Source organism: Procambarus clarkii, chromosome 23, assembly GCF_040958095.1.
Source record: "Procambarus clarkii isolate CNS0578487 chromosome 23, FALCON_Pclarkii_2.0, whole genome shotgun sequence".
Lineage (NCBI taxonomy): Eukaryota > Metazoa > Arthropoda > Malacostraca > Decapoda > Cambaridae > Procambarus > Procambarus clarkii.
Genome location: NC_091172.1, coordinates 43764076 through 43789814, shown reverse-complemented (window position 1 = coordinate 43789814; position 25739 = coordinate 43764076). Strand labels below are relative to the sequence as shown.

At 49.4% G+C, this 25739-nt stretch overlaps 1 protein-coding gene across 1 annotated transcript in view; it reads left to right on the top strand.

The window, feature by feature from the left end:
• The window catches only part of LOC138367840 (uncharacterized), a 455100-nt gene that overhangs the window by 176455 nt on the left and 252906 nt on the right, over nt 1-25739 (top strand). The window lies entirely within an intron of this gene.

Here is a 25739-nt window from a genome sequence, read left to right as displayed (position 1 = left end):
GTTGCTCCTTCAGATAGTTGGTAGTGAATAGATGCTCCGTCAGGTAGTTGGTAGTCTCCAGATGCTCCGTTATATAGTTGTAGTCTAAAGATGCTCCGTCAGGTAGTTGGTAGTCTCAAGATACTCCGTCAGGTAGTTGATGTAGTTGGTAGTCTCCAAATGCTCCGTCAGGTAGTTGGTAGTCTCCAGATGCTCCGTCACGTAGTTGGTAGTCTCCAGATGCTCCGTCAGGTAGTTGGTAGTCTCCAGATGCTCCGTTAGGTAGTTGGTAGTCTCCAGATGCTCCGGCAGGTAGTTGGTTGTCTCCAGATGCTCCGTCAGGTAGTTGGTAGTCTCCAGATTCTTCGTCAGGTAGTTGGTAGTCTCCACATGCTCCGGCAGGTAGTTCGTAGTCTCCAGATGCTCCGTCAGGTAGTTGGTTGTCTCCAGATGCTTCGTCAGGTAGTTGGTAGTCTCCAGATGCTCCGGTAGGTAGTTGGTAGTCTCCAGATGCTCCGTCAGGTAGTTCGTAGTCTCCAGATGCTCGGGCAGGTAGTTGGTAGTTTTCAGATGCTCCGTAAGGTAGTTGGTAGTCTCCAGATGATTCGTCAGGTAGTTGGTAGTCTCCAGATGCTCCGTCAGGTAGCTGGTAGTCTCCAGATGCTCCGCCAGGGAGTTGGTAGTCTCAAGATGCTCCGTCAGGTAGTTGGTATTCTCCAGGTGCTCCGACAGGTAGTTGATGTAGTTAATAGTCTCCAAATGCGCCGTCAGGTAGTTGGTAGTCTCAAGATGCTCCGTCAGGTAGTTGGTAGTCTCCAGATGCTCCTTAAGATAGATGGTAGTCTGCAGATGCTCCGTCTGGTAGTTGGTAGTCTCCAGATACTCCGTCAGGTAGTTGGTAGTCTCCAGATGCTCCTTCAGATAGATGGTAGTCTGCAGATGCTCTGTCAGGTAGTTGGTAGACTCCAGATGCTCCGTGAGGTAGTTGATGGAGTTGGTAGTCTCCAGATACTCCGTCAGGTAGTTGGTAGTCTCCTGATGCTCCGTCAGGTAGTTGGTAGTCTCCAGATGCTCCGTCAGGTAATTGGTAGTCTCCAGATGCTCTTTCAAATAGATGGTAGTCTTCAGATGCTCCGTCAGGTAGTTGGTAGTCTCCAGATGCTACTTCAGATAGTTGGTAGTGTACAGATGCTCCGACAGGTAGTTGGTAGTCTCCAGATGCTCCGGCAGGTAGTTAGTAGTCTCTAGATTCTCCGTCACGTAGTTGGCTGTCTCCAGATACTCCGTCAGGTAGTTCGTAGTCTCCAGATGCTCCATCAGGTAGTTGGTAGTCTCCAGATGCTCCATCAGGTAGTTGGTAGTCTCCAGATGTTTTGTCAGGTAGTTGGTAGTCTCCAGATGCTCCGGCAGGTAGTTAGTAGTCTCTAGATGCTCTGTTAGGTAGTTGGTTGTCTCCAGATGCTCCGTCAGGTAGTTGGTAGTGAACAGATGCTTCGACAGGTAGTTGGTAGTCTCCAGATGCTCCATCAGGTAGTTGGTATTCTCCAGATGCTCGGTCAGGTAGTTGGTTGTCGCCAGATGCTCCGTCAGGTAGTTGGTAGTCTCCAGATGCTCCGTCAGGTAGCTGGTACTCTCCAGATGCTCCATCATATAGTTGGAAGTCTCCAGACGCTCCCTCAGGTAGTTGGTAGTCCCTGGATGCTCCGTCAGGTAGTTGATGCAGTTGGTAGTCTCCAAATGCTCCGTCAGGTAGTTGGTAGTCTAAAGATGCTCCGTCAGGTAGTTGGTAGTCTCCAGATGCTCCGTCAGGTAGTTGGTAGTCTCCAGATGCTCCTACAGGTAGTTGATGTAGTTGGTAGTCTCCAGATGCTCCGTCAGGTAGTTGGTAGTCTCCAGATGCTCCGTCAGGAACTTGGTAGTCTCCAGATGCTCCGTCAGGTAGTTGGTAGTCTCCGGATTCTCCGTCAAGTAGTCGATGCAGTTGGTAGTCTCCAAATGCTCCGTCATATACTTGGTAACCTCTAGATGCTCCGTCATATACTTGGTAGTCTTCAGATGCTCCGTCAGGTAGTTGGTAGTCTCCAGATGCTCCGTCATATAGTTGTTAATCTCCAGATGCTCCGTCAGGTAGTAAGTAGTCTCCAGATGCTCCGTCAGGTAGTTGATGTAGTTGGTAGTCTCCAAATGCTTCGTCAGGTAGTTGGTAGTCTAAAGGTGCTCCGTCAGGTACTTGGTAGTCTGCAGATGCTCCGTCAGGTAGTTGGTAGTCTCCAGATGCTCCTACAGGTAGTTGATGTCGTTGGTAGTCTCCAAATGCTCCGTCAGGTAGTTGTTAGTCTCCAGATGCTCCGTCAGGTAGTTGGTAGTCTCCAGATGCTCCGTCATATACTTGGTAACCTCTAGATGCTCCGTCATATACTTGCTAGTTTCCAGATGCTCCGTCAGGTAGTTGGTAGTCTCCAGATGCTCCGTCATATAGTTGGTAATCTCCAGATGCTCCGTCAGGTAGTTGGTAGTCTCCAGATGCTCCGTCAGGTAGTTGATGTAGTTGGTAGTCTCCAAATGCTTCGTCAGGTAGTTGGTAGTCTAAAGATGCTCCGTCAGGTACTTGGTAGTCTGCAGATGCTCCGTCAGGTAGTTGGTAGTCTTCAGATGCTCCGTCAGGTAGTTTGTAGTCTCGAGATACTCCGCCAGGTAGTTGGTAGTCTCCAGATGCTTCGTCAGGTAGTTGGTAGTCTCCAGATCCTCCGGCAGGTAGTTCGTACTCTCTAGATGCACCGTTAGGTAGTTGGTAATCTCCAGATGCTCCGTCAGGTAGTTCGTAGTCTCCAGATGTTCCATCAGGTAGTTTCCAGATAGTCTCCAGTAGTCTGGTAGTCTCCAAATGCTCCAGTATTCTCTAGTAGTCTTTAGTCTCCAGATGATCCGTCATGTAATTGGTAGTCTCCAGTTGCTCCGTCAGATAGTTGGTAGTTTCCAGATGCTCCACCAGGGAGTTGGTAGTCTCGAGATGCTCCGTCAGGTAGTTGGTAGTCTCCAAATGCACCGTCATATAGGTGGTAGTGTACAGATGCTCCATCAGGTAGTTGGTAGTCTCCAGATGCTCCGGCAGGTAGTTGGTAGTCTCCAGATGCTCCTCCAGGGAGTTGGTAGTCTCCAGATGCTCCGTCAGGTAGTTGGTAGTCTCCAGATGCTCCGTCAGGTTGTTGATAGTCTCGAGTTGCTCCTTCAGATAGTTGGTAGTGAATAGATGCTCCGTCAGGTAGTTGGTAGTCTCCAGATGCTCCGTTATATAGTTGTAGTCTAAAGATGCTCCGTCAGGTAGTTGGTAGTCTCAAGATACTCCGTCAGGTAGTTGATGTAGTTGGTAGTCTCCAAATGCTCCGTCAGGTAGTTGGTAGTCTCCAGATGCTCCGTCACGTAGTTGGTAGTCTCCAGATGCTCCGTCAGGTAGTTGGTAGTCTCCAGATGCTCCGTTAGGTAGTTGGTAGTCTCCAGATGCTCCGGCAGGTAGTTGGTTGTCTCCAGATGCTCCGTCAGGTAGTTGGTAGTCTCCAGATTCTTCGTCAGGTAGTTGGTAGTCTCCACATGCTCCGGCAGGTAGTTCGTAGTCTCCAGATGCTCCGTCAGGTAGTTGGTTGTCTCCAGATGCTTCGTCAGGTAGTTGGTAGTCTCCAGATGCTCCGGTAGGTAGTTGGTAGTCTCCAGATGCTCCGTCAGGTAGTTCGTAGTCTCCAGATGCTCGGGCAGGTAGTTGGTAGTTTTCAGATGCTCCGTAAGGTAGTTGGTAGTCTCCAGATGATTCGTCAGGTAGTTGGTAGTCTCCAGATGCTCCGTCAGGTAGCTGGTAGTCTCCAGATGCTCCGCCAGGGAGTTGGTAGTCTCAAGATGCTCCGTCAGGTAGTTGGTATTCTCCAGGTGCTCCGACAGGTAGTTGATGTAGTTAATAGTCTCCAAATGCGCCGTCAGGTAGTTGGTAGTCTCAAGATGCTCCGTCAGGTAGTTGGTAGTCTCCAGATGCTCCTTAAGATAGATGGTAGTCTGCAGATGCTCCGTCTGGTAGTTGGTAGTCTCCAGATACTCCGTCAGGTAGTTGGTAGTCTCCAGATGCTCCTTCAGATAGATGGTAGTCTGCAGATGCTCTGTCAGGTAGTTGGTAGACTCCAGATGCTCCGTGAGGTAGTTGATGGAGTTGGTAGTCTCCAGATACTCCGTCAGGTAGTTGGTAGTCTCCTGATGCTCCGTCAGGTAGTTGGTAGTCTCCAGATGCTCCGTCAGGTAATTGGTAGTCTCCAGATGCTCTTTCAAATAGATGGTAGTCTTCAGATGCTCCGTCAGGTAGTTGGTAGTCTCCAGATGCTACTTCAGATAGTTGGTAGTGTACAGATGCTCCGACAGGTAGTTGGTAGTCTCCAGATGCTCCGGCAGGTAGTTAGTAGTCTCTAGATTCTCCGTCACGTAGTTGGCTGTCTCCAGATACTCCGTCAGGTAGTTCGTAGTCTCCAGATGCTCCATCAGGTAGTTGGTAGTCTCCAGATGCTCCATCAGGTAGTTGGTAGTCTCCAGATGTTTTGTCAGGTAGTTGGTAGTCTCCAGATGCTCCGGCAGGTAGTTAGTAGTCTCTAGATGCTCTGTTAGTTAGTTGGTTGTCTCCAGATGCTCCGTCAGGTAGTTGGTAGTCTCCAGATGCTCCGTCAGGTAGCTGGTAGTCTCCAGATGCTCCGCCAGGGAGTTGGTAGTCTCAAGATGCTCCGTCAGGTAGTTGGTAGTCTCCAGGTGCTCCGACAGGTAGTTGATGTAGTTGGTAGTCTCCAAATGCTCCGTCAGGTAGTTGGTTGTCTCCAGATGCTCCGGCAAGTAGTTCGTAGTCTCTAGATGCACCGTCAGGTAGTTGTTAGTCTGCAGATGATCCGTCAGGTAGTTGGTAATCTCCAGATGCTCCGTCAGGTAGTTCGTAGTCTCCAGATGCTCCGTCAGGTAGTTCGTAGTCTCCAGATGCTCCGTCAGGTAGTTTCCAGATAGTCTCCAGTAATCTGGTATTCTCCAAATGCTCTAGTATTCTCCAGTAGTCTGTAGTCTCCAGATGCTCCGTCATATAATTGGTAGTCTCAAGATGCTCCGTCAGGTAGTTGGTAGTCTCCAGATGCTCCTTCATATAGTTGGTAGTCTCCAGATGCTCCGTCGGGTAGTTGGTAGTCTCCAGATGCTCCGTCATATAGTTGGTAATCTCCAGATGCTCCGTCAGGTAGTTGGTAGTCTCCGGATGCTCCGTCAAGTAGTCGATGCAGTTGGTAGTCTCCAAATGCTCCGTCATATACTTGGTAACCTCTAGATGGTCCGTCATATACTTGGTAGTCTCCAGATGCTCCGTCAGGTAGTTGGTAGTCTCCAGATGCTCTGTCATATAGTTGGTAATCTCCAGATGCTCCGTCAGGTAGTTGGTAGTCTCCAGATGCTCCGTCAGGTAGTTGATGTAGTTGGTAGTCTCCAAATGCTTCGTCAGGTAGTTGGTAGTCTAAAGGTGCTCCGTCAGGTAGTTGGTAGTCTGCAGATGCTCCGTCAGGTAGTTGGTAGTCTCCAGATGCTCCTACAGGTAGTTGATGTCGTTGGTAGTCTCCAAATGCTCCGTCAGGTAGTTGGTAGTCTCCAAATGCTCCGTCAGGTAGTTGGTAGTCTCTAGATGCTACGTCGGGGAGTTGGTAGTCTCCAGATGCTCCGTCATATAGTTGGAAATCTCCAGATGCTGCGTCAGGTAGTTGGTAATCTCCAGATGCTCCGTCAGGTAGTTGATGTAGTTGGTAGTCTCCAAATGCTTCGTCAGGTAGTTGGTAGCCTAAAGATGCTCCGTCAGGTAGTTGGTAGTCTGCAGATGCTCCGTCAGGTAGTTGGTAGTCTTCAGATGCAGGTAGTTGGTATTCTCCAGATGCTCGGTCAGGTAGTTGGTAGTCTCCAGATGCTCCGTCAGGTAGTTCGTAGTCTCCAGATGCTCCGGCAGGTAGTTGGTAGTTTTCAGATGCTCCGTAAGGTAGTTGGTAGTCTCCAGATTCTTCGTCAGGTAGTTGGTAGTCTCCAGATGCTCCGTCAGGTAGCTGGTAGTCTCCAGATGCTCCGCCAGGGAGGTGGTAGTCTCAAAATGCTCCGTCAGGTAGTTGGTTGTCTCCAGGTGCTCCGACAGGTAGTTGATGTAGTTAATAGTCTCCAAATGCTCCGTCAGGTAGTTGGTAGTCTCAAGATGCTCCGTCAGGTAGTTGGTAGTCTCCAGATGCTCCTTCAGATAGATGGTAGTCTGCAGATGCTCCGTCAGGTAGTTGGTAGTCTCCAGATGCTCCGTCTGGTAGTTGGTAGTCTCCAGATGCTCCTTCAGATAGATGGTAGTCTGCAGATGCTCTGTCAGGTAGTTGGTAGACTCCAGATGCTCCGTGAGGTAGTTGATGGGGTTGGTAGTCTCCAAATTCTTCGTCAGGTAGTTGGTAGTCTCCTGATGCTCTGTCAGGTAGTTGGTAGTCTCCAGATGCTCCGTCAGGTAGTTGGTAGTCTCCAGATGCTCTTTCAGATAGATGGTGGTCTCCAGATGCTCCGTCAGGTAGTTGGTAGTCTCCAGATGCTACTTCAGATAGTTGGTAGTGTACAAATGCTCCGACAGGAAGTTCGTAGTCTCCAGATGCTCCATCAGGTAGTTGGTAGTCTCCAGATGCTCCATCAGGTAGTTGGTAGTCTCCAGATGCTTCATCAGGTAGTTGGTAGTCTCCAGATGCTCCGGCAGGTAGTTGGTAGTCTCCAGATGCTTCGTCAGATAGTTGATAGCCTCCAGATGCTCCGTCAGGTAGTTGGTAGTCTCCAGATGCTCCGTAATGTAGTTGGTAGTCTCCAGATGCTGCGACACATAGTTGATGTAGTTGGTCGTCTCCAGATGCACCGTCATGAAGTTGGTAGTCTCCAAATGCTCCGTCATATAGTTGGTAGTGTACAGATGCTCCATCAGGTACTTGGTAGTCTCCAGATGCATCGTCAGGTAGTTGGTAGTCTCCAGATGCTTCGTCAGGTAGTTGGTATTCTCCAGATGCTCGGTCAGGTAGTTGGTAGTCTCCAGGTGCTCCGACAGGTAGTTGATGTAGTTAATAGTCTCCAAATGCTCCGTCAGGTAGTTGGTAGTCTCAAGATGCTCTGACACATAGTTGATGTAGTTGGTAGTCTCCAGATGCTCCGTCAGGTAGTTGGTAGTCTCCAGATGCTCCGGCAGGTAGTTCGTAGTCTCCAGATGCTCCGTCAGGTAGTTGGTAGTTTCCAGATGCTCCGTCAGGTAGTTGGTAGTCTCCAGATGCTCCGTCAGGTAGTTGGTAGTCTCCAGATGCTCCGTCAGGTAGTTGGTAGTCTCCAGATGCTCCGGCAGGTAGTTGGTAGTCTCCAGATTCTTCGTCAGGTAGTTGGTAGTCTCCACAGGCTCCGGCAGGTAGTTGGTAGTCTCCAGATGCTCCGTCAGGCAGTTGGTAGTCTCCAGATGCTTCGTCAGGTAGTTGGTAGTCTCCAGATGCTCCGGCAGGTAGTTGGTAGTCTCCAGATGCTTCGTCAGGTACTAGGTAGTCTCCAGATGCTTCGTCAGGAACTAGGTAGTCTCCACATGCTCTGTCAGGTAGTTGGTAGTCTCTAGATGCTCCGTCAGGTAGTTGGTAGTCTCCAGATGCTCCGTCAGGTAGTTGGTAGTCTCCAGATGCTCCGACACATAATTCATGTAGTTGGTAGTCTCCAGATGCACTGTCATGAATTTGGTAGTCTCCAAATCCTCCGTCATATATTTGGTTGTATACAGATGTTCCATCAGGTACTTGGTAGTCTCTAGATGCTTCCTCAGGTAGTTCGTATTCTCCAGATGCTCGGTCAGGTAGTTGGTAGTCTCCAGATGCTCCGTCAGGTAGTTCGTTGTCTCCAGATGCTCCGGCAGGTAGTTGGTAGTTTTCAGATGCTCCGTAAGGTAGTTGGTAGTATCCAGATGATTCGTCAAGTAGTTGGTAGTCTCCAGATGCTCCGTCAGGTAGCTGGTAGTCTCCAGATGCTCCGCCAGGGAGTTGGTAGTCACAAGATACTCCGTCAGGTAGTTGGTAGTCTCCAGGTGCTCCGACAGGTAGTTGATGTAGTTAATAGTCTCCAAATGCTCCGTCAGGTAGTTGGTAGTCTCAAGATGCTCCGTCAGGTAGTTGGTAGTCTCCAGATGCTCCTTCAGATAGATGGTAGTCTGCAGATGCTCCGTCAGGTAGTTGGAAGTCTCCAGATACTCCGTCAGGTAGTTGGTAGTCTCCAGATGCTCCTTCAGATAGATGGTAGTCTGCAGATGCTCTGTTAGGTAGTTGGTAGACTCCAGATGCTCCGTGAGGTAGTTGATGGAGTTGGTAGTCTCCAAATGCTTCGTCAGGTAGTTGGTAGTCTCCTGATGCTCCGTCAGGTAGTTGGTAGTCTCCAGATGCTCCGTCAGGTAGTTGGTAGTGTCCAGATGCTCTTTCAGATAGATGGTAGTCTTCAGATGCTCCGTCCGGTAGTTGGTAGTCTCCGGATGCTATTTCAGATAGTTGGAAGTGTACTGATGCTCCGGCAGGCAGTTAGTAGTCTCTAGATTCTCCGTCAGGTAGTTGGTTGTCTCCAGATACTCCGTCAGGTAGTTCGTCTTCTCCAGATGCTCCATCAGGTAGTTGGTAGTCTCCAGATGCTCCATCAGGTAGTTGGTAGTCTCCAGATGCTTTGTCAGGTAGTTGGTAGTCTCCAGATGCTCCGGCAGGTAGTTAGTAGTCTCTAGATGCTCTGTTAGGTAGTTGGTTGTCTCCAGATGCTCCGTCAGGTAGTTGGTAGTCTCCAGATGCTCCGTCAGGTAGTTGGTAGTCTCCAGATGCTCCGTCAGGTAGCTGGTAGTCTCCAGATGCTCCGCCAGGGAGTTGGTAGTCTCAAGATGCTCCGTCAGGTAGTTGGTAGTCTCCAGGTGCTCCGACAGGTAGGTGATGTAGTTGGTAGTCTCCAAATGCTCCGTCAGGTAGTTAGTAGTCTCCAGATGCTCCGGCAAGTAGTTCGTAGTCTCTAGATGCACCGTCAGGTAGTTGGTAATCTGCAGATGATCCGTCAGGTAGTTGGTAATCTCCTGATGCTCCGTCAGGTAGTTCGTAGTCTCCAGATGCTCCGTCAGGTAGTTCGTAGTCTCCAGATGCTCCGTCAGGTAGTTTCCAGATAGTCTCCAGTAATCTGGTATTCTCCAAATGCTCCAGTATTCTCCAGTAGTCTGTAGTCTCCAGATGCTCCGTCATGTAATTGGTAGTCTCAAGATGCTCCGTCAGGTAGTTGGTAGTCTCCAGATGCTCCGTCATATAGTTGGTAATCTCCAGATGCTCCGTCAGGTAGTTGGTAGTCTCCGGATTCTCCGTCAAGTAGTCGATGCAGTTGGTAGTCTCCAAATGCTCCGTCATATACTTGGTAACCTCTAGATGCTCCGTCATATACTTGGTAGTCTCCAGATGCTCCGTCAGGTAGTTGGTAGTCTCCAGATGCTCCGTCAGGTAGTTGATGTAGTTGGTAGTCTCCAAATGCTCCGTCAGGTAGTTGGTAGTCTCCAGATGCTCCTACAGGTAGTTGATGTCGTTGGTAGTCTCCAAATGCTCCGTCAGGTAGTTGGTAGTCTCCAGATGCTCCGTCAGGTAGTTGGTAGTCTCTAGATGCTCCGTCGAGTAGTTGGTAGTCTCCAGATGCTCCGTCATATAGTTGGTAATCTCCAAATGCTGCGTCAGGTAGTTGGTAGTCTCCGGATGCTCCGTCAGGTAGTTGATGCAGTTGGTAGTCTCCAAATGCTCCGTCATATACTTGGTAACCTCTAGATGCTCCGTCATATACTTGGTAGTCTCCAGATGCTCCGTCAGGTAGTTGGTAGTCTCCAGATGCTCCGTCATATAGTTGGTAATCTCCAGATTCTCCGTCAGGTAGTTGGTAGTCTCCAGATGCTCCGTCAGGTAGTTGATGTAGTTGGTAGTCTCCAAATGCTTCGTCAGGTAGTTGGTAGTCTAAAGATGCTCCGTCAGGTACTTGGTAGTCTGCAGATGCTCCGTCAGGTAGTTGGTAGTCTTCAGATGCTCCGTCAGGTAGTTTGTAGTCTCGAGATACTCCGCTAGGTAGTTGGTAGTCTCCAGATGCTTCGTCAGGTAGTTGGTAGTCTCCAGATGCTCCGGCAGGTAGTTCGTAGTCTCTAGATGCACCGTCAGGTAGTTGGTAATCTCCAGATGCTCCGTCAGGTAGTTCGTAGTCTCCAGATGTTCCATCAGGTAGTTTCCAGATAGTCTCCAGTAGTCTGGTAGTCTCCAAATGCTCCAGTATTCTCTAGTAGTCTTTAGTCTCCAGATGATCCGTCATGTAATTGGTAGTCTCCAGTTGCTCCGTCAGGTAGTTGGTAGTCTCCAAATGCACCGTCATATAGGTGGTAGTGTACAGATGCTCCATCAGGTAGTTGGTAGTCTCCAGATGCTCCGGCAGGTAGTTGGTAGTCTCCAGATGCTCCGCCAGGGAGTTGGTAGTCTCCAGATGCTCCGTCAGGTAGTTGGTAGTCTCCAGATGCTCCGTCAGGTTGTTGATAGTCTCCAGTTGCTCCTTCAGATAGTTGGTAGTGAATAGATGCTCCGTCAGGTAGTTGGAGGTCTCCAGATGCTCCGTCAGGTAGTTGGTAGTCTCCATATGCTCCGTCATATAGTTTTAGTCTAAAGATGCTCCGTCAGGTAGTTGCTAGTCTCCAGATGCTCCGTCATATTGTTGTAGTCTAAAGATGCTCCGTCAGGTAGTTGGTAGTCTCAAGATACTCCGTCAGGTAGTTGATGTAGTTGGTAGTCTCCAAATGCTCCGTCTGGTAGTTGGTAGTCTCCAGATGCTCCGTCAGGTAGTTGGTAGTCTCCAGATGCTCCGTTAGGTAGTTGGTAGTCTCCAGATGCTCCGGCAGGTAGTTGGTTGTCTCCAGATGCTCCGTCAGGTAGTTGGTAGTCTCCAGATTCTTCGTCAGGTAGTTGGTAGTCTCCACATGCTCCGGCAGGTAGTTCGTAGTCTCCAGATGCTCCGTCAGGTAGTTGGTAGTCTCCAGATGCTTCGTCAGGTAGTTGGTAGTCTCCAGATGCTCCGGCAGGTAGTTGGTAGTCTCCAGATGCTCCGTCAGGTAGTTGGTAGTCTCTAGATGCTTCGTCAGGTACTAGGTAGTCTCCACATGCTCCGTCAGGTAGTTGGTAGTCTCTAGATGCTCCGTCAGATAGTTGGTAGTCTCCAGATGCTCCGTCAGGTAGTTGGTAGTCTCCAGATGCACTGTCATGAAGTTGGTAGTCTCCAAATGCTCCGTCATATTGTTGGTTGTATACAGATGCTCCATCAGGTACTTGGTAGTCTCCAGATGCTTCGTCAGGTAGTTGGTATTCTCCAGATGCTCGGTCAGGTAGTTGGTAGTCTCCAGATGCTCCGTCAGGTAGTTCGTAGTCTCCAGATGCTCCGGCAGGTAGTTGGTAGTTTTCAGATGCTCCGTAAGGTAGTTGGTAGTCTCCAGATGATTCGTCAGGTAGTTGGTAGTCTCCAGATGCTCCGTCAGGTAGCTGGTAGTCTCCAGATGCTCCGCCAGGGAGTTGGTAGTCTCAAGATGCTCCGTCAGGTAGTTGGTAGTCTCCAGGTGCTCCGACAGGTAGTTGATGCAGTTAATAGTCTCCAAATGCGCCGTCAGGTAGTTGGTAGTCTCAAGATGCTCCGTCAGGTAGATGGTAGTCTCCAGATGCTCCTTCAGATAGATGGTAGTCTGCAGATGCTCCGTCAGGTAGTTGGTAGTCTCCAGATACTCCGTCAGGTAGTTGGTAGTCTCCAGATGCTCCTTCAGATAGATGGTAGTCTGCAGATGCTCTGTCAGGTAGTTCGTAGACTCCAGATGCTCCGTGAGGTAGTTGATGGAGTTGGTAGTCTCCAGATACTCCGTCAGGTAGTTGGTAGTCTCCCGATGCTCCGTCAGGTAATTGGTAGTCTCCAGATGCTCTTTCAGATAGATGGTAGTCTTCAGATGCTCCGTCAGGTAGTTGGTAGTCTCCAGATGTTACTTCAGATAGTTGGTAGTGTACAGATGCTCCGACAGGTAGTTGGTAGTCTCCAGATGCTCCGGCAGGTAGTAAGTAGTCTCTAGATTCTCCGTCAGGTAGTTGGCTGTCTCCAGATACTCCGTCAGGTAGTTCGTAGTCTCCAGATGCTCCATCAGGTAGTTGGTAGTCTCCAGATGCTCCATCAGGTAGTTGGTAGTCTCCAGATGTTTTGTCAGGTAGTTGGTAGTCTCCAGATGCTCCGGCAGGTAGTTAGTAGTCTCTAGATGCTCTGTTAGGTAGTTGGTTGTCTCCAGATGCTCCGTCAGGTAGTTGGTAGTCTCCAGATGCTCCGTCAGGTAGCTGGTAGTCTCCAGATGCTCCGCCAGGGAGTTGGTAGTCTCAAGATGCTCCGTCAGGTAGTTGGTAGTCTCCAGGTGCTCCGACAGGTAGTTGATGTAGTTGGTAGTCTCCAAATGCTCCGTCAGGTAGTTGGTAGTCTCCAGATGCTCCGGCAAGTAGTTCGTAGTCTCTAGATTAACCGTCAGGTAGTTGATAATCTGCAGATGCTCCGTCAGGTAGTTGGTAATCTCCAGATGCTCCGTCAGGTAGTTCGTAGTCTCCAGATGCTCCGTCAGGTAGTTCGTAGTCTCCAGATGCTCCGTCAGGTAGTTTCCAGATAGTCTCCAGTAATCTGGTATTCTCCAAATGCTCTAGTATTCTCCAGTAGTCTGTAGTCTCCAGTTGCTCCGTCATGTAATTGGTAGTCTCAAGATGCTCCGTCAGGTAGTTGGTAGTCTCCAGATGCTCCTTCATATAGTTGGTAGTCTCCAGATGCTCCGTCGGGTAGTTGGTAGTCTCCAGATGCTCCGTCATATAGTTGGTAATCTCCAGATGCTCCGTCAGGTAGTTGGTAGTCTCCGGATGCTCCGTCAAGTAGTCGATGCAGTTGGTAGTCTCCAAATGCTCCGTCATATACTTGGTAACCTCTAGATGGTCCGTCATATACTTGGTAGTCTCTAGATGCTCCGTCAGGTAGTTGGTAGTCTCCAGATGCTCTGTCATATAGTTGGTAATCTCCAGATGCTCCGTCAGGTAGTTGGTAGTCTCCAGATGCTCCGTCAGGTAGTTGATGTAGTTGGTCGTCTCCAAATGCTTTGTCAGGTAGTTGGTAGTCTAAAGGTGCTCCGTCAGGTAGTTGGTAGTCTGCAGATGCTCCATCAGGTAGTTGGTAGTCTCCAGATGCTCCTACAGGTAGTTGATGTCGTTGGTAGTCTCCAAATGCTCCGTCAGGAAGTTGGTAGTCTCCAAATGCTCCGTCAGGTAGTTGGTAGTCTCTAGATGCTACGTCGGGTAGTTGGTAGTCTCCAGATGCTCCGTCATATAGTTGGTAATCTCAAGATGCTGCGTCAGGTAGTTGGTAGTCTCCGGATGCTCCGTCAGGTAGTTGATGCAGTTGGTAGTCTCCAAATGCTCCGTCATATACTTGGTAACCTCTAGATGCTCCGTCATATACTTGGTAGTCTCCAGATACTCCGTCAGGTAGTTGGTAGTCTCCAGATGCTCCGTCAGGTAGTTGGTAGTCTCCAGATGCTCCGTCAGGTAGTTGATGTAGTTGGTAGTCTCCAAATGCTTCGTCAGGTAGTTGGTAGCCTAAAGATGCTCCGTCAGGTAGTTGGTAGTCTGCAAATGCTCCGTCAGGTAGTTGGTAGTCTTCAGATGCTCCGTCAGGTAGTTGGTAGTCTCGAGATACTCCGCCAGGTAGTTGGTAGTCTCCAGATGCTTCGTCAGGTTGTTGGTAGTCTCCAGATGCTCCGGCAGGTAGTTCGTAGTCTCTAGATGCACCGTCAGGTAGTTGGTAATCTCCAGATGCTCCGTCAGGTAGTTCGTAGTCTCCAGATGTTCCATCAGGTAGTTTCCAGATAGTCTCCAGTAGTCTGGTAGTCTCCAAATGCTCCAGTATTCTCTAGTAGTCTTTAGTCTCCAGATGATCCGTCATGTAATTGGTAGTCTCCAGTTGCTCCGTCAGATAGTTGGTAGTTTCCAGATGCTCCACCAGGGAGTTGGTAGTCTCAAGATGCTCCGTCAGGTAGTTGGTAGTCTCCAAATGCTCCGTCATATAGGTGGTAGTGTACAGATGCTCCATCAGGTAGTTGGTAGTCTCCAGATGCTCCGCCAGGGAGTTGGTAGTCTCCAGATGCTCCGTCAGGTAGTTGGTAGTCTCCAGTTGCTCCGTCTGGTAGTTGGTAGTCTCCAGATGCTCCGTCAAGTAGTTGATAGCCTCCAGATGCTCCTTCAGATAGTTGGTAGTGAAGAAATGCTCCGTCAGGTAGTTGGTGGTCTCCAGATGCTCCGTCAGGTAGTTGGTAGTCTCCATATGCTCCGTCATATAGTTGTAGTCTAAAGATGCTCCGTCAGGTAGTTGGTAGTCTCCAGATGCTCCGTCATATAGTTGTAGTCTAAAGATGCTCCGTCAGGTAGTTGGTAGTCTCAAGATACTCCGTCAGGTAGTTGATGTAGTTGGTAGTTTTCAAATGCTCCGTCAGGTAGTTGGTAGTCTCCAGATGCTCCGTCACGTAGTTGGTAGTCTCCAGATGCTCCGTCAGGTAGTTGGTAGTCTCCAGATGCTCCGGCAGGTAGTTGGTAGTCTCCAGATGCTCTTTCAGATAGATGGTAGTCTCCAGATGATCCGTCAGGTAGTTCGTAGTCTCCAGATGCTACTTCAGATAGTTGGTAGTCTCCAGATGCTCCGTCAGGTAATTGGTAGTCTCCAGATGCTCCTTCAGATAGTTGGTAGTGTTCAGATGCTTCGACAGGTAGTTGGTATTCTCCAGATGTTCGGTCAGGTAGTTGGTAGTCTCCAGATGCTCCGTCAGGTAGTTGATGTAGTTGGTAGTCTCCAGATGCCCCGTCATATAGTTGGTAGTCTCCAGATTCTCCGTCAGGTAGTTGGTAGTCTCCAAATGCTTCGTCAGGTAGTTGGAAGTCTCCAGATGCTCTATCCGGTAGTTGGTAGTCTCCAGATGCCCCGTCATATAGTTGGTAGTCTCCAGATGCTCCGTCAGGTAGTTGGTAGTCTCCAGATGCACCGTCAGGTAGTTGGTAGTCTCCAGATGCTCCGTCAGGTAGTTGGTAGTCTCCAGATGCTCCGTCAGGAACTTGGTAGTCTCCAAATGCTCCGTCAGGTAGTTGGTAGTCTCCAGATGCTCCGACAGGTAGTTGGTAGTCTCCAGATGCCCCGTCATATAGTTTGTAGTCTCCAGATGCTGCGTCAGGTAGTTGGTAGTCTCCAAATGCTCCGTCATATACTTGGTAACCTCTAGATGCTCCGTCATATGCTTGGTAGTCTCCAGATGCTCCGTCAGGTAGTTGGTAGTCTCCAGATGCTCCGTCATATAGTTCGTAATCTCCAGATGCTCCGTCAGGTAGTTGGTAGTCTCCAGATGCTCCGTCAGGTAGTTGATGTAGTTGGTAGTCTCCAAATGCTTCGTCAGGTAGTTGGTAGTCTAAAGATGCTCCGTCAGGTAGTTGGTAGTCTGCAGATGCTCCGACAGGTATTTGGTAGTCTTCAGATGCTCCGTCAGGTAGTTGGTAGTCTCGAGATAGTCCGCCAGGTAGTTGGTAGTCTCCAGATGCTTCGTCAGGTAGTTGGTAGTCTCCAGATGCTCCGTCAGGTAGTTGGTAGTCTCCAGATGCTCCTTCAGATAGTTGGTAGTGAACAGATGCTCCGTCAGGTAGTTGGTGGTCTCCAAATGCTCCGTCAGGTAGTTGGTAGTCTCCAGATGCTCCGTCATATAGTTGGTAGTCTCAAGATGCTCCGTCAGGTAGTTGGTAGTCTCCAAATGCTCCGTCAAATAGGTGGTAGTGTACAGATGCTCCATCAGGTAGTTGGTAGTCTCCAGATGCTCCGCCAGGGATTTGGTATTCCCAAGATGCTCCATCAGGTAGTAGGAAGTCTCCAAATGCTCCGTCATATAGGTGGTAACCTCCAGATGCTCCTTCATATACTTGGTAGTCTCCAGATGCTTCGTCAGGTAGTTGGTAGTCTCCAGATGCTCCGTCAGGTAGTTGATAGTCTCCAGATGCTCCGTCAGGTAGTTGGTAGTCTCCAGATGCTCCGTCATATTGTTCTAGTCTAAAGATGCTCCGTCAGGTAGTGTGTAGTCTCCAGATACTCCGTCAGGTAGTTGATGTAGTTGGTAGTCTGCAAATGCTCCGTTAGGTAGTTGATAGTCTCCAGATGCTCTTTCAGATAGATGGTCGTCTCCAGATGCTCCGTTAGGTAGTTGGTAGTCTTCAGATGCTACTTCAGATAGTTGGTAGTGAACAGATGCTTCGACAGGTAGTTGGTAGTCTCCAGATGCTCCATCAGGTAGTTGGTATTCTCCAGATGCTCGGTCAGGTAGTTGGTTGTCGCCAGATGCTCCGTCAGGTAGTTGGTAGTCTCCAGATGCTCCGTCAGGTAGCTGGTACTCTCCAGATGCTCCATCATATAGTTGGAAGTCTCCAGACGCTCCCTCAGGTAGTTGGTAGTCCCTGGATGCTCCGTCAGGTAGTTGATGCAGTTGGTAGTCTCCAAATGCTCCGTCAGGTAGTTGGTAGTCTAAAGATGCTCCGTCAGGTAGTTGGTAGTCTCCAGATGCTCCGTCAGGTAGTTGGTAGTCTCCAGATGCTCCTACAGGTAGTTGATGTAGTTGGTAGTCTCCAGATGCTCCGTCAGGTAGTTGGTAGTCTCCAGATGCTCCGTCAGGAACTTGGTAGTCTCCAGATGCTCCGTCAGGTAGTTGGTAGTCTCCGGATTCTCCGTCAAGTAGTCGATGCAGTTGGTAGTCTCCAAATGCTCCGTCATATACTTGGTAACCTCTAGATGCTCCGTCATATACTTGGTAGTCTTCAGATGCTCCGTCAGGTAGTTGGTAGTCTCCAGATGCTCCGTCATATAGTTGTTAATCTCCAGATGCTCCGTCAGGTAGTAAGTAGTCTCCAGATGCTCCGTCAGGTAGTTGATGTAGTTGGTAGTCTCCAAATGCTTCGTCAGGTAGTTGGTAGTCTAAAGGTGCTCCGTCAGGTAGTTGGTAGTCTGCAGATGCTCCGTCAGGTAGTTGGTAGTCTCCAGATGCTCCTACAGGTAGTTGATGTCGTTGGTAGTCTCCAAATGCTCCGTCAGGTAGTTGGTAGTCTCCAGATGCTCCGTCAGGTAGTTGGTAGTCTCTAGATGCTCTGTCGGGTAGTTGGTAGTCTCCAGATGCTCCGTCATATAGTTGGTAATCTCCAGATGCTGCGTCAGGTAGTTGGTAGTCTCCGGATGCTCCGTCAGGTAGTTGATGCAGTTGGAAGTCTCCAAATGCTCCGTCATATACTTGGTAACCTCTAGATGCTCCGTCATATACTTGCTAGTTTCCAGATGCTCCGTCAGGTAGTTGGTAGTCTCCAGATGCTCCGTCATATAGTTGGTAATCTCCAGATGCTCCGTCAGGTAGTTGGTAGTCTCCAGATGCTCCGTCAGGTAGTTGATGTAGTTGGTAGTCTCCAAATGCTTCGTCAGGTAGTTGGTAGTCTAAAGATGCTCCGTCAGGTACTTGGTAGTCTGCAGATGCTCCGTCAGGTAGTTGGTAGTCTTCAGATGCTCCGTCAGGTAGTTTGTAGTCTCGAGATACTCCGCCAGGTAGTTGGTAGTCTCCAGATGCTTCGTCAGGTAGTTGGTAGTCTCCAGATCCTCCGGCAGGTAGTTCGTAGTCTCTAGATGCACCGTTAGGTAGTTGGTAATCTCCAGATGCTCCGTCAGGTAGTTCGTAGTCTCCAGATGTTTCATCAGGTAGTTTCCAGATAGTCTCCAGTAGTCTGGTAGTCTCCAAATGCTCCAGTATTCTCTAGTAGTCTTTAGTCTCCAGATGATCCGTCATGTAATTGGTAGTCTCCAGTTGCTCCGTCAGATAGTTGGTAGTTTCCAGATGCTCCACCAGGGAGTTGGTAGTCTCGAGATGCTCCGTCAGGTAGTTGGTAGTCTCCAAATGCACCGTCATATAGGTGGTAGTGTACAGATGCTCCATCAGGTAGTTGGTAGTCTCCAGATGCTCCGGCAGGTAGTTGGTAGTCTCCAGATGCTCCTCCAGGGAGTTGGTAGTCTCCAGATGCTCCGTCAGGTAGTTGGTAGTCTCCAGATGCTCCGTCAGGTTGTTGATAGTCTCGAGTTGCTCCTTCAGATAGTTGGTAGTGAATAGATGCTCCGTCAGGTAGTTGGTAGTCTCCAGATGCTCCGTTATATAGTTGTAGTCTAAAGATGCTCCGTCAGGTAGTTGGTAGTCTCAAGATACTCCGTCAGGTAGTTGATGTAGTTGGTAGTCTCCAAATGCTCCGTCAGGTAGTTGGTAGTCTCCAGATGCTCCGTCACGTAGTTGGTAGTCTCCAGATGCTCCGTCAGGTAGTTGGTAGTCTCCAGATGCTCCGTTAGGTAGTTGGTAGTCTCCAGATGCTCCGGCAGGTAGTTGGTTGTCTCCAGATGCTCCGTCAGGTAGTTGGTAGTCTCCAGATTCTTCGTCAGGTAGTTGGTAGTCTCCACATGCTCCGGCAGGTAGTTCGTAGTCTCCAGATGCTCCGTCAGGTAGTTGGTAGTCTCGAGATAGTCCGCCAGGTAGTTGGTAGTCTCCAGATGCTTCGTCAGGTAGTTGGTAGTCTCCAGATGCTCCGTCAGGTAGTTGGTAGTCTCCAGATGCTCCTTCAGATAGTTGGTAGTGAACAGATGCTCCGTCAGGTAGTTGGTGGTCTCCAAATGCTCCGTCAGGTAGTTGGTAGTCTCCAGATGCTCCGTCATATAGTTGGTAGTCTCAAGATGCTCCGTCAGGTAGTTGGTAGTCTCCAAATGCTCCGTCATATAGGTGGTAGTGTACAGATGCTCCATCAGGTAGTTGGTAGTCTCCAGATGCTCCGCCAGGGATTTGGTATTCCCAAGATGCTCCATCAGGTAGTAGGAAGTCTCCAAATGCTCCGTCATATAGGTGGTAACCTCCAGATGCTCCTTCATATACTTGGTAGTCTCCAGATGCTTCGTCAGGTAGTTGGTAGTCTCCAGATGCTCCGTCAGGTAGTTGATAGTCTCCAGATGCTCCGTCAGGTAGTTGGTAGTCTCCAGATGCTCCGTCATATTGTTCTAGTCTAAAGATGCTCCGTCAGGTAGTTTGTAGTCTCCAGATACTCCGTCAGGTAGTTGATGTAGTTGGTAGTCTGCAAATGCTCCGTTAGGTAGTTGATAGTCTCCAGATGCTCTTTCAGATAGATGGTCGTCTCCAGATGCTCCGTTAGGTAGTTGGTAGTCTTCAGATGCTACTTCAGATAGTTGGTAGTGAACAGATGCTTCGACAGGTAGTTGGTAGTCTCCAGATGCTCCATCAGGTAGTTGGTATTCTCCAGATGCTCGGTCAGGTAGTTGGTTGTCGCCAGATGCTCCGTCAGGTAGTTGGTAGTCTCCAGATGCTCCGTCAGGTAGCTGGTACTCTCCAGATGCTCCATCATATAGTTGGAAGTCTCCAGACGCTCCCTCAGGTAGTTGGTAGTCCCTGGATGCTCCGTCAGGTAGTTGATGCAGTTGGTAGTCTCCAAATGCTCCGTCAGGTAGTTGGTAGTCTAAAGATGCTCCGTCAGGTAGTTGGTAGTCTCCAGATGCTCCGTCAGGTAGTTGGTAGTCTCCAGATGCTCCTACAGGTAGTTGATGTAGTTGGTAGTCTCCAGATGCTCCGTCAGGTAGTTGGTAGTCTCCAGATGCTCCGTCAGGAACTTGGTAGTCTCCAGATGCTCCGTCAGGTAGTTGGTAGTCTCCGGATTCTCCGTCAAGTAGTCGATGCAGTTGGTAGTCTCCAAATGCTCCGTCATATACTTGGTAACCTCTAGATGCTCCGTCATATACTTGGTAGTCTTCAGATGCTCCGTCAGGTAGTTGGTAGTCTCCAGATGCTCCGTCATATAGTTGTTAATCTCCAGATGCTCCGTCAGGTAGTAAGTAGTCTCCAGATGCTCCGTCAGGTAGTTGATGTAGTTGGTAGTCTCCAAATGCTTCGTCAGGTAGTTGGTAGTCTAAAGGTGCTCCGTCAGGTAGTTGGTAGTCTGCAGATGCTCCGTCAGGTAGTTGGTAGTCTCCAGATGCTCCTACAGGTAGTTGATGTCGTTGGTAGTCTCCAAATGCTCCGTCAGGTAGTTGGTAGTCTCCAGATGCTCCGTCAGGTAGTTGGTAGTCTCTAGATGCTCTGTCGGGTAGTTGGTAGTCTCCAGATGCTCCGTCATATAGTTGGTAATCTCCAGATGCTGCGTCAGGTAGTTGGTAGTCTCCGGATGCTCCGTCAGGTAGTTGATGCAGTTGGAAGTCTCCAAATGCTCCGTCATATACTTGGTAACCTCTAGATGCTCCGTCATATACTTGCTAGTTTCCAGATGCTCCGTCAGGTAGTTGGTAGTCTCCAGATGCTCCGTCATATAGTTGGTAATCTCCAGATGCTCCGTCAGGTAGTTGGTAGTCTCCAGATGCTCCGTCAGGTAGTTGATGTAGTTGGTAGTCTCCAAATGCTTCGTCAGGTAGTTGGTAGTCTAAAGATGCTCCGTCAGGTACTTGGTAGTCTGCAGATGCTCCGTCAGGTAGTTGGTAGTCTTCAGATGCTCCGTCAGGTAGTTTGTAGTCTCGAGATACTCCGCCAGGTAGTTGGTAGTCTCCAGATGCTTCGTCAGGTAGTTGGTAGTCTCCAGATCCTCCGGCAGGTAGTTCGTAGTCTCTAGATGCACCGTTAGGTAGTTGGTAATCTCCAGATGCTCCGTCAGGTAGTTCGTAGTCTCCAGATGTTCCATCAGGTAGTTTCCAGATAATCTCCAGTAGTCTGGTAGTCTCCAAATGCTCCAGTATTCTCTAGTAGTCTTTAGTCTCCAGATGATCCGTCATGTAATTGGTAGTCTCCAGTTGCTCCGTCAGATAGTTGGTAGTTTCCAGATGCTCCACCAGGGAGTTGGTAGTCTCGAGATGCTCCGTCAGGTAGTTGGTAGTCTCCAAATGCACCGTCATATAGGTGGTAGTGTACAGATGCTCCATCAGGTAGTTGGTAGTCTCCAGATGCTCCGGCAGGTAGTTGGTAGTCTCCAGATGCTCCTCCAGGGAGTTGGTAGTCTCCAGATGCTCCGTCAGGTAGTTGGTAGTCTCCAGATGCTCCGTCAGGTTGTTGATAGTCTCGAGTTGCTCCTTCAGATAGTTGGTAGTGAATAGATGCTCCGTCAGGTAGTTGGTAGTCTCCAGATGCTCCGTTATATAGTTGTAGTCTAAAGATGCTCCGTCAGGTAGTTGGTAGTCTCAAGATACTCCGTCAGGTAGTTGGTAGTCTCCAGATGCTCCGTTAGGTAGTTGGTAGTCTCCAGATGCTCCGGCAGGTAGTTGGTTGTCTCCAGATGCTCCGTCAGGTAGTTGGTAGTCTCCAGATTCTTCGTCAGGTAGTTGGTAGTCTCCACATGCTCCGGCAGGTAGTTCGTAGTCTCCAGATGCTCCGTCAGGTAGTTGGTAGTCTCGAGATAGTCCGCCAGGTAGTTGGTAGTCTCCAGATGCTTCGTCAGGTAGTTGGTAGTCTCCAGATGCTCCGTCAGGTAGTTGGTAGTCTCCAGATGCTCCTTCAGATAGTTGGTAGTGAACAGATGCTCCGTCAGGTAGTTGGTGGTCTCCAAATGCTCCGTCAGGTAGTTGGTAGTCTCCAGATGCTCCGTCATATAGTTGGTAGTCTCAAGATGCTCCGTCAGGTAGTTGGTAGTCTCCAAATGCTCCGTCATATAGGTGGTAGTGTACAGATGCTCCATCAGGTAGTTGGTAGTCTCCAGATGCTCCGCCAGGGATTTGGTATTCCCAAGATGCTCCATCAGGTAGTAGGAAGTCTCCAAATGCTCCGTCATATAGGTGGTAACCTCCAGATGCTCCTTCATATACTTGGTAGTCTCCAGATGCTTCGTCAGGTAGTTGGTAGTCTCCAGATGCTCCGTCAGGTAGTTGATAGTCTCCAGATGCTCCGTCAGGTAGTTGGTAGTCTCCAGATGCTCCGTCATATTGTTCTAGTCTAAAGATGCTCCGTCAGGTAGTTTGTAGTCTCCAGATACTCCGTCAGGTAGTTGATGTAGTTGGTAGTCTGCAAATGCTCCGTTAGGTAGTTGATAGTCTCCAGATGCTCTTTCAGATAGATGGTCGTCTCCAGATGCTCCGTTAGGTAGTTGGTAGTCTTCAGATGCTACTTCAGATAGTTGGTAGTGAACAGATGCTTCGACAGGTAGTTGGTAGTCTCCAGATGCTCCATCAGGTAGTTGGTATTCTCCAGATGCTCGGTCAGGTAGTTGGTTGTCGCCAGATGCTCCGTCAGGTAGTTGGTAGTCTCCAGATGCTCCGTCAGGTAGCTGGTACTCTCCAGATGCTCCATCATATAGTTGGAAGTCTCCAGACGCTCCCTCAGGTAGTTGGTAGTCCCTGGATGCTCCGTCAGGTAGTTGATGCAGTTGGTAGTCTCCAAATGCTCCGTCAGGTAGTTGGTAGTCTAAAGATGCTCCGTCAGGTAGTTGGTAGTCTCCAGATGCTCCGTCAGGTAGTTGGTAGTCTCCAGATGCTCCTACAGGTAGTTGATGTAGTTGGTAGTCTCCAGATGCTCCGTCAGGTAGTTGGTAGTCTCCAGATGCTCCGTCAGGAACTTGGTAGTCTCCAGATGCTCCGTCAGGTAGTTGGTAGTCTCCGGATTCTCCGTCAAGTAGTCGATGCAGTTGGTAGTCTCCAAATGCTCCGTCATATACTTGGTAACCTCTAGATGCTCCGTCATATACTTGGTAGTCTTCAGATGCTCCGTCAGGTAGTTGGTAGTCTCCAGATGCTCCGTCATATAGTTGTTAATCTCCAGATGCTCCGTCAGGTAGTAAGTAGTCTCCAGATGCTCCGTCAGGTAGTTGATGTAGTTGGTAGTCTCCAAATGCTTCGTCAGGTAGTTGGTAGTCTAAAGGTGCTCCGTCAGGTAGTTGGTAGTCTGCAGATGCTCCGTCAGGTAGTTGGTAGTCTCCAGATGCTCCTACAGGTAGTTGATGTCGTTGGTAGTCTCCAAATGCTCCGTCAGGTAGTTGGTAGTCTCCAGATGCTCCGTCAGGTAGTTGGTAGTCTCTAGATGCTCTGTCGGGTAGTTGGTAGTCTCCAGATGCTCCGTCATATAGTTGGTAATCTCCAGATGCTGCGTCAGGTAGTTGGTAGTCTCCGGATGCTCCGTCAGGTAGTTGATGCAGTTGGAAGTCTCCAAATGCTCCGTCATATACTTGGTAACCTCTAGATGCTCCGTCATATACTTGCTAGTTTCCAGATGCTCCGTCAGGTAGTTGGTAGTCTCCAGATGCTCCGTCATATAGTTGGTAATCTCCAGATGCTCCGTCAGGTAGTTGGTAGTCTCCAGATGCTCCGTCAGGTAGTTGATGTAGTTGGTAGTCTCCAAATGCTTCGTCAGGTAGTTGGTAGTCTAAAGATGCTCCGTCAGGTACTTGGTAGTCTGCAGATGCTCCGTCAGGTAGTTGGTAGTCTTCAGATGCTCCGTCAGGTAGTTTGTAGTCTCGAGATACTCCGCCAGGTAGTTGGTAGTCTCCAGATGCTTCGTCAGGTAGTTGGTAGTCTCCAGATCCTCCGGCAGGTAGTTCGTAGTCTCTAGATGCACCGTTAGGTAGTTGGTAATCTCCAGATGCTCCGTCAGGTAGTTCGTAGTCTCCAGATGTTCCATCAGGTAGTTTCCAGATAGTCTCCAGTAGTCTGGTAGTCTCCAAATGCTCCAGTATTCTCTAGTAGTCTTTAGTCTCCAGATGATCCGTCATGTAATTGGTAGTCTCCAGTTGCTCCGTCAGATAGTTGGTAGTTTCCAGATGCTCCACCAGGGAGTTGGTAGTCTCGAGATGCTCCGTCAGGTAGTTGGTAGTCTCCAAATGCACCGTCATATAGGTGGTAGTGTACAGATGCTCCATCAGGTAGTTGGTAGTCTCCAGATGCTCCGGCAGGTAGTTGGTAGTCTCCAGATGCTCCTCCAGGGAGTTGGTAGTCTCCAGATGCTCCGTCAGGTAGTTGGTAGTCTCCAGATGCTCCGTCAGGTTGTTGATAGTCTCGAGTTGCTCCTTCAGATAGTTGGTAGTGAATAGATGCTCCGTCAGGTAGTTGGTAGTCTCCAGATGCTCCGTTATATAGTTGTAGTCTAAAGATGCTCCGTCAGGTAGTTGGTAGTCTCAAGATACTCCGTCAGGTAGTTGATGTAGTTGGTAGTCTCCAAATGCTCCGTCAGGTAGTTGGTAGTCTCCAGATGCTCCGTCACGTAGTTGGTAGTCTCCAGATGCTCCGTCAGGTAGTTGGTAGTCTCCAGATGCTCCGTTAGGTAGTTGGTAGTCTCCAGATGCTCCGGCAGGTAGTTGGTTGTCTCCAGATGCTCCGTCAGGTAGTTGGTAGTCTCCAGATTCTTCGTCAGGTAGTTGGTAGTCTCCACATGCTCCGGCAGGTAGTTCGTAGTCTCCAGATGCTCCGTCAGGTAGTTGGTAGTCTCGAGATAGTCCGCCAGGTAGTTGGTAGTCTCCAGATGCTTCGTCAGGTAGTTGGTAGTCTCCAGATGCTCCGTCAGGTAGTTGGTAGTCTCCAGATGCTCCTTCAGATAGTTGGTAGTGAACAGATGCTCCGTCAGGTAGTTGGTGGTCTCCAAATGCTCCGTCAGGTAGTTGGTAGTCTCCAGATGCTCCGTCATATAGTTGGTAGTCTCAAGATGCTCCGTCAGGTAGTTGGTAGTCTCCAAATGCTCCGTCATATAGGTGGTAGTGTACAGATGCTCCATCAGGTAGTTGGTAGTCTCCAGATGCTCCGCCAGGGATTTGGTATTCCCAAGATGCTCCATCAGGTAGTAGGAAGTCTCCAAATGCTCCGTCATATAGGTGGTAACCTCCAGATGCTCCTTCATATACTTGGTAGTCTCCAGATGCTTCGTCAGGTAGTTGGTAGTCTCCAGATGCTCCGTCAGGTAGTTGATAGTCTCCAGATGCTCCGTCAGGTAGTTGGTAGTCTCCAGATGCTCCGTCATATTGTTCTAGTCTAAAGATGCTCCGTCAGGTAGTTTGTAGTCTCCAGATACTCCGTCAGGTAGTTGATGTAGTTGGTAGTCTGCAAATGCTCCGTTAGGTAGTTGATAGTCTCCAGATGCTCTTTCAGATAGATGGTCGTCTCCAGATGCTCCGTTAGGTAGTTGGTAGTCTTCAGATGCTACTTCAGATAGTTGGTAGTGAACAGATGCTTCGACAGGTAGTTGGTAGTCTCCAGATGCTCCATCAGGTAGTTGGTATTCTCCAGATGCTCGGTCAGGTAGTTGGTTGTCGCCAGATGCTCCGTCAGGTAGTTGGTAGTCTCCAGATGCTCCGTCAGGTAGCTGGTACTCTCCAGATGCTCCATCATATAGTTGGAAGTCTCCAGACGCTCCCTCAGGTAGTTGGTAGTCCCTGGATGCTCCGTCAGGTAGTTGATGCAGTTGGTAGTCTCCAAATGCTCCGTCAGGTAGTTGGTAGTCTAAAGATGCTCCGTCAGGTAGTTGGTAGTCTCCAGATGCTCCGTCAGGTAGTTGGTAGTCTCCAGATGCTCCTACAGGTAGTTGATGTAGTTGGTAGTCTCCAGATGCTCCGTCAGGTAGTTGGTAGTCTCCAGATGCTCCGTCAGGAACT